Raw genomic sequence first — 8,639 nt, forward strand, 5'->3', positions numbered from 1 at the left:
GTAGACTTTGATATATGATAAAAGTCATCTAAAGTAAATGATAAAGAGATGGATTCTCAATAAATGGGCTTGAGAAAACTAGTACTTTTAAAAAATTTAATCAGGTTGAGCCCTTAACTTTCATTATGTGCTAAAAGAAATTTCAGCTGCATTAAAGAATTTAAAACCTAGGAGAAAACTTAGGCAAATCTTTATGTAACCTCAAGATGGGAGAAGAAAAGAAATGGGAAAATCATACAGGAAATAACCATTAGACTAGATTACATAAAAAATTTGAAATTCTGACAACTAAATATTTTATGAACAAAATTTGGAAAGGATAAATATAGCAAATCCGACAGTTAATTTTATTAATACAAGAGTACACACAAATTGATAAGAAAACTCTAATAATTCAATGAAAAAATTTCCTCAAAAAGAAAATAAAAATGTTTAGTAGTTAGCTGTGTGTGTGTGAGTGTGTGTGTGTTTGTAATTATTTTTAAAGTGTTTAGACTACCTAGTAATTTAAAGAATAAAAATTTAAAATAATACACAGTGTTTGTACTATTAGAAAAAAATGTTCTTAAATTCTAATATTCAGTACTGGCAGGAGTATAGTGAAATGGGCAATTTTATATATTATTAGTGGAAACATAAGTTTATATAACTCTATTGGAAAGCAATTTCATGAACTATTTCAAGAGCCTTAAAAATATTTATACACTTTGACCCTATAATTCCATCTCTAGGGATTCTATAGAAATAATCAGAAATGAGCACAAAGATTTGTGCATAAAGATATGAACTGTCTCCTTTTTTTGTAATGTCAGAAAATTAGAACAATAAAACATCCAAAATAATTACAAACACACACACACTCACACACACAGAGCTAACTACTAAGGGGAAGTTCAAATAAACTATTATGTAGCTATTAAAAATGAGGAATTTTTTGTGAACACAAAATACCTAAATTATTATTAAGGGGGAAAAGAACATTACAAAATTGTATGTAAATTATTACTTCAGCTATGGAAAATGCATATGTATATGGACAAACTAGAAGGAACTTTATCAAAAGGATGAAAGTTACTGTTTTTGGTTCTGATTACATGATTATAGTATTGTGTATGTTTTAAATTTTCTGTTGTGACTGTTACTTTTATAAATCAACAGAGACATATTATTTTTATATGAGACAATAAATGCCAGTGTGCATAGCATAGAGTCCAGTTTATATCAAACATTCAATAGATAGATGATAGAAAGAAGAGAAGGAGATTGATGTACATCAAGGATGAATTACTAGTGAAATTTCTTGATTTAATAAAAAAGGAAATAATTATTATACTTCTACAGATGAGGAAATTATGACCTGGAGGTTCTAAAGAAAAGCCCAAAAAGCAATTGGTGGTTAAAATTTGTCTGAGAACAACTTGTTTTGCTTCTGCTGACCTCTGGCTAGTTTTCGGTTTATAGACGGAGAAAGCAAAGCTGACAGTGGTTTGGAAATGGCTTGGGGAACCTGCAGCCTTAGGAAATTTCCTATGCAAGTGTCTTAACTCTCTCCATCTTCCCACCAGATCTTCACTAACACTTGTGAGTGCTTTGGGAGTGAACTTCGTTTCAGGAAATTTCAGAAAATTTCAGAATTAAACAAGAGCTGCAACTGGCCTCAACTGAGTGGCAGGTAAGAGCTGGATCCAAGGAGACCCAGTCCTCTTTGTGTTACAGACATAGCAGGTAGCACTTTTGAAAAGAAAAGTGATTCTAGTGAGTCGAGTACTTACCATTTATAGTTTGTGTTACCTTTCTACTAAGTCGAATTCTTATAAACCCATTTCAGTTAAAAGATTTCATGATAGCAAATTTCTAAGTTTGAGGGCTGACACTTTTTTCTGTACAATTCTGTCATGACCCACTGCATAACTTCCTCTTTGATGTGACCCTGAACTTAAGGATTTCCTGACTTTTGAGTGAGCACTTTGCCTAGTGCTGTAGTCAGGGAGTGAGGACAAAGGTATCACCAGGCAGGATAGTTGACTACTTTATGGGGCCAGAGAGTCCAGTCTGCCCTCCGGCTCTATACACCCAACAACTGGATTTCCATCAGGGCCACCTAGATGTCACTATGTCGTCAGGCACAAGGTCTCACTTGTATCTCCAAGTTGCAATATTGGGGAATGGAAAGATAAAGGAATCTTGCTGGCAATTCTTTGATAAGCTTAAAATATTTTATTTTAATTTCTAGATTATTAAATAAGTTTTAAAAAAGAGAATCACAACTGGACAAAAAAAAAAAAAATGGAAATCACACCAGATGCTACCATCTACTGTGAGTAATCAAATGTTGTGGGATTTTTTTCCCTCGTCCTAAAATTGCAACTGAGAACCAAAAGTGCATACCATTTCTTACATTACAAATTCAAGAGGTCACCAGGAACTAACCATCTCTTTAGGACTTACTGACAGTTAACATATCTGAACTGGCCCTAACACCGACAGCACCCCCAACCCTACCCGTTTTCCCAAACTAAGAAGCGGTGTGAGGGTCCTAAGCTCTGTGGAGGTGCAGTTAGTACTCATGGTGGGAGGCTGTTCCCTCCTCCATGTGTGATGGGGAGGGAGCGGATGGTGTATTCCTGTTCTATCCATCCAGGATAATCTCCCTTCTAATTATCCTCAAGTCGACTGATTAGGATCTTTATATCTACAAAGTCTGTTTTGCCATATGATGTGACATAATCACAGAGGAGACAGCTCATCATATTCTCAGGTTCCACTCAAATTTAAGGGGGCTGGAACCCCGGGGGGCAGCTTCAAATTCTGCCTACCACAAAGGAGAAGGGGTTTCTTTAATCCCACAGCCAGGTAAGGGAGAGAGTCAGCAAGACAAGGATATTGGACTCCTGCTAAGGTGCAGACTCCAAAATTCTCTTCGGGCCACAAGGAGCTGAGCAGGATGAAAGGGTAATAGTGAACTTTCTGGGAGCCAAGGAGCATGGCACAAAATCTCCTTGCCACTGAGGTTTGGGGACAAACTTGAAAGTCACACGCTCACTCCTAGGCTGGAGATTTCACGGGAGTATCTATCAGGGTTTGAAGGGCTGTAAGCACAGTGAGCCTGGAAAGAAGATGGGGTAGCTCTACCCACCCCAGATCTCTAAGTCCTTCTAAGCCTGGAGAAGGGGACCTAATGGTTCCTGGGCTCAGGAACACGGAAGCTATCAAGGGGCAGAGCCAGCAAGCTACTGGGGGGCTAATGGGCTGGGCAAATTAGTTTGAGATGGAAGTTTTCAAATGATTAATATTGAATCTTTTTTAAAAAAAATTTTTTTTGTAGTAAAATACACATAACATAAAATTCAACATTTTAACAATTTTTAAGTATACAAGTCAGTGGCATTTAATACATTCATAATGTTTTGCAACCATCACCACCATCCATCTCCAGGACTTTTTCATTATTGGAAATGGAAACTTTACCTATACTAACTTCCCATTTCCCCCTCCAACCAGCCCTTGGTAACCACCACCCTGTTTTTTGTCTCTATGAATTTGCCTATTCTGGGTACTTCTTATAAATGAAATCATATAATATTTGTCCTTTTGTGTCTGTCTTCTTTCACTTAGCAGTGTTTTCAAGGATCATCCATGTTGTCAATATATATTAGAATTTTCATACTTTTTAGGGCCAAATACTCTTCCATTGTATGTATAGGTCACATTTCATTTATCTGTTCTTCCGACATTGAACACTTAGTTTGCTTCCAGTGATCATGGATGCACAACTATCTGTTTGAGTTTCTCTTTTCAGTGATTTTGGGTATTTGCCCAGAAGTGGAATTGCTGAATCGTATGGCAATTTTTTTTTTACTTCATACCTTTATTTTTAATTTTTATTTTTTTTAATTTTTATTTTTCAGTTAGAGTTGATGGTGGTTCTATGTTTAACTTTTTGAGGAGCCACCATACTGTTTTCCACAGCAGCTGTACTATTTTACATGCCCACCAGCAATTTATGAGAGTTTCCATCTCTCCCCATACTTACCAACACTCGTTATTTTCTTTTTCTTTCTTTCTTCCTTTCTTCCTTCCTTCCTTCCTTCCTTCCTTCCTTCCTTCCTTCCTTCCTTCCTTCCTTCCTTCCTTCCTTCCTTCCTTCCTTCCTTCCTTCCTCTCTCTCTCTCTCTCTCTCTCTCTCTCTCTCTCTTTCTTTCTTTCTTTTAATAATGAGAACTGAATCTTAAATACAAAAATGACGCTGGTCTAATAACCAAAAAAGTTAGGGAAATTATTAAATTATAAAATTATTAAATCTGGTCTGATCACTGATGCTCTGCTACTCTATGGGAAATGGGAATTCAACAGAAACACCTGGAGACAGATGCTGACAGCAATAAAACCGTTTCATGCTTATGTCCTAACAAGTTGAGAATCCGGAATATACCAGTTACAGGAATAAAATTCTTTTCCTTAAAATGTTTACTAACTTTGAAAATGATTCACATAAGAATGTAGCAAACTAATAGTTATATTTATTGTGTCCTACATTTCACTTCCCATTCATTTCCTAAACTCTTGTTGTTCGAGGTAGCGGGGGAGGAAGAAACTTTGCTCTACCCTCCAGGTTCTTTCAGCTGGTCTATTAATCAAATAGACATGATTAGCCAGAGAAAAATGACCAAATTTAATTACATACATATGTATGGAACCCCGCATACGTGAGAGAGTTGAGAGAGTCAGAGACCCCACAAACATGAGAGGTTTAGAGACTGAAAGAGAAATTGAGGTACATAAAATATTGTGAGCTAGGGCAATCAGAGTTAATTACAGGGAGAGCACATGTTCAGTAATTATCAGTTTGTCCTGCCATATGTAAAAAGTTATTTCTGGTGATAACTCTTATCGTAGACCATACTCCTAATTTGAATTCTTCTAGTTAGTTAAGGGGAAGAGGGAACAGAAGTTTCTCTTGAACCCACAGGGTCTCAGTTGCCTTGAGCTCAAAATAATCTACGTACAACTGAGGCACATCTTGGGGTGACTCATTCTGAATCCCTACAGGATTTATTCCTACATCATTCTGAAGCCGTATTCTCTTAGTTCTCATCCTAGCTTTCAGCTATTGCCAGTTTGGACCATCCATTAAATATAAGTATTTTTCCCAAAGTTGAGTCTTCAGCAGAATTCACACTGCTTTCCTTGGGCAAAGGCATTCATCACCCTGGCTTCAAATATTACTTCTGTAACGATGACCTGAAAAATCTCCACCTCTGAGCATTATTCGTTTCGTTTAACAAGCTGAGTGCCTACTGTGGTTCTGGCCAGGGACCTTGTTTTAGCTGGGCATCTCATTCATTAAATCCATTCATCCATCTATCATACCTATTTGGTTGTGAAAGGCCAGGCTCTCTTAGAACACTGGAGATGGGAGAGGTACAGACTTTAAAAAAAAAAAGTGAAATCATTCAGCATGATACAGAAACAGGGGTAATCCACTGGCATCTCAAGAAGGGGTTGAGATCCTGAAGAAGGAAGTAGAAGTATCTAGAGAAGTAGGGGCGGGGAGGGCTAGATAGAAACATGATAGAAGGCCCGGTCCTATGGAGAGACATGGATATAAAACATTCTTGTGTGGGAAATGACAGGGCTTTAAGGAAGCAATGATGTCTGACATTAAATTCGAAGTGTCCTATGTATCTATGAGTTTGTTTCTATTTTGTTTGTTCATTTATTTTAATTTTAGATTCCACATGTAAATGAAATTATATTGTATTTGTCTTTCTCTGTCTGACTTATTTGACTTAGCATAATGTCCTCTAGAGCCATTCATGTTGTTGTAAGTGGCAAGATTTCATTTCATTTTTTTTTTTTTTTTTATGTCTGAGTACTATTCCATTGCATATACATGTACCACATCTTTATCCATTTGCCCATCAGTGGACACTTAGGTTGCTTCTACATCTTGGCTATTATAGGTAATGCTAAAATGAATATAGGGATGCATATATCTTTGAATTAGTATTTTGGATTTCTTTAGATAAATACCCAGAAGTAGAATTGCTGGATCATGTGGTAGTTCCATTTTTAATTTTTTGAGGAACCTCCATGTTGTTTTCCACAGTGGCTGCATCAGTTTACAATCCCACAAACAGTACATGAGAGTTACCTTTTTACCACAGCCTCACCAACAGTTGTTGTCTGTTGATTTTTTAATGATGGCCATTAAAAATGATGGTATCTCATTGTGGTTTTGATTTGTGTTTCCCTGATGATTAATGATGATCATCTTTTCATATGTCCGTTGACCATCTGTATGCCTCTTTGGAGACATGTCTATTCAGATCCTCTGCCTATTTTTTAATCGGATTTTTTTTTTTATATTAAGCCATATGAGTTCCTTATTTAATTTGGATATTAACCCCTTATCATTGGCAAATTTTTCTCCCATTTAGTGAGTTGTCTTTTTTTGTTTTGCTGATGGTTTCCTTTGCTGCGTAAAACCTTTTTATTTTGATATAGTCCCCTTTCATTTATTTTTTCATTTGTTTCCCTTGTCTGAGGAGACATATCCAAAAAAATATTGCTAAGAGCGATGTCAAAGATTGACTCATATATTTTGATATTGAGTAAAACGATGACCTCAAGAAGTTGGAGGCCATGGAGATTCTTGGACTGTGTAATATTCACAAACAAGACATAGAACTGTGGCATCAGGTGCCTGTTTTTCATATGTGTTGGCGTACTCATGGGACCAGCTCCATGTGTTCACCACAGTAGTATTTAGCCCTTGCTTTTTTTAAAAAGAAGCTTTTCGGCTTCTTTTTAAGTTCCTAATCTTTTCTCAGACCCCTGACCTCTTTAAAAGGCCTGGAGATCTCTCATTTCATGGGTATAAATCAGGGGTTCCCAACCTCTGGGCCATGGACTGGTACCGGTACATGGCCTCTTAGGAACCAGGCCACAGAGCAGGAAGTGAGCAGCAGGTGAGCGAGCAAAGCTTCATCTGTGTTTGCAGCTGCTCTCCAGTGCTAGCATCAGCTCTCCCTCAGGTCATCAGATTCTCACAGGAGCACCAGTCCCTGGTGCCAAAAAGGTTGGGGACAGCTGATATAAATAATGATAGTAATGCCTTATAGTTTCATACCATTTCATGGTTTACAGAACTCATTCACACACATTTAATTCTCAGGAAAAGTCCTGGAAGGGACCATTCATATTATACAGAAGAGGAAACTGAGGCTCAAAGGTTCCCTGACTAGCTAGCTCACACTCATTCTTGTAGTTAAGTGGCAGAGTGATAATGACGTCTCCTGCTCTCTGCCGTTCACCAGAGCTGCATTCTGTGAGTCTGTGTGTATTGGATATAGCAATACTTTGTCATACATTCTCTCTACATAAAGCCAATTAAGGGATTTGTGCTCTTACTGTTGACTGTTTTCAAGATTATTAAATTAGTATTGGGGAAAAGTATGACCTTTATGAGCATTTAAGGAATAGTAATAAACATTAGAAATGTGGAAATCTCATTAGGAATATGGAAATCTCATGTTATTAAATATTCATCTGAGTAGAATCATCTGAGGAGGTAATAAGAGGGAGGGCTATGTGGGTGACAAAAAAATCAAAACTACATTTCCCAGTTAAAGGTTGAGAACATAAAATTTCCATTAAATTTTGATGGAAAGCATCAAAACATTTTCCTGAAGTGTTCCATAAAGAATTACTAAATGCCTAATACAAAGTATTGTTATATACTTATGGAAAGATTCTGTGCTTGCATATATCAAACAAATCTAAAACAGAATCTTTCCATGAGTAAAGCTAACATATATAATGCATCATCCCCTCCAAGGCAGAAGAGAGCGCTACCTTCAAGCAAAACCACAGAGACTACAAAGGAGATCATTATGCTACAGGATTCACAACCCACAGCTTCATCATTTTGCACATCTTTACTTCTTCCTTTGGTTGTTTTTGGAAGCCCTTAACCAGACCGACAGGGGTGACACAAAGGGAATCGAGGCTATGCAGGTGAGGGGTGGAGCTGGCCAGGGAACATAGTCCCTTTACTCTCTGGCTCCCCCAGGCAGAACAGATGGACCATCCATGGGAACCATATATTATGATGGGAGAATGATTGTTCTCAACAGGATATTTAAATGTGCCCATTTCCCAGCAACTATTTGAAGATAGCAGGGGTAATTGAAATGCAGCCAGCTCCATAGTAGGTTTGAACTTTGTCTTTCATCACCCCATTTCCCACGTTTACTAAAAATAGCAAAATTAACTCATTTAATTTTCATTGACTTTCCCTTCCCCTTCCTCTCCTGGGAAGAAGTACTTATGAGCTCCGATGAGGAACAGGCCTGGTTGGATTCATAAATTAAATAGTTTAAGCAGTTAAGATCTGGCTCTAGAGCTAAATATGATATTCAAGTAAGAAGGAGCCATCTAATTTAATAAGTGGGATGACATGATAAAGAACAAGTCATTCTAACTTCCATTGTGTTAAAAAAAAATTGTTAAGAAATTACAAATGTTTGAAACATGTCTAAGATGGCCAAATAACTTTTCATTTCATAAATACATTCACTAAAAAGTACCTTTAAATGTGAGTTTCTTGGATGCATTGAGAATGTTTAGGTTACAAA

General features: G+C 37.1%; 1 long non-coding RNA gene across 1 annotated transcript in view; it reads left to right on the forward strand.

The window, feature by feature from the left end:
- The window catches only part of LOC111739296, a 54,599-nt gene that overhangs the window by 2,710 nt on the left and 43,250 nt on the right, over positions 1-8,639 (forward strand). The window contains exons 2-3 of the long non-coding RNA XR_002780195.1: positions 1,566-1,672; positions 2,234-2,317. This is a non-coding gene — a long non-coding RNA (uncharacterized LOC111739296). The remainder of the gene's footprint in view (positions 1-1,565; positions 1,673-2,233; positions 2,318-8,639) is intronic.

This window comes from Pteropus vampyrus, unplaced genomic scaffold (assembly GCF_000151845.1).
Source record: "Pteropus vampyrus isolate Shadow unplaced genomic scaffold, Pvam_2.0 Scaffold49, whole genome shotgun sequence".
Classification (NCBI taxonomy): Eukaryota; Metazoa; Chordata; class Mammalia; order Chiroptera; family Pteropodidae; genus Pteropus; species Pteropus vampyrus.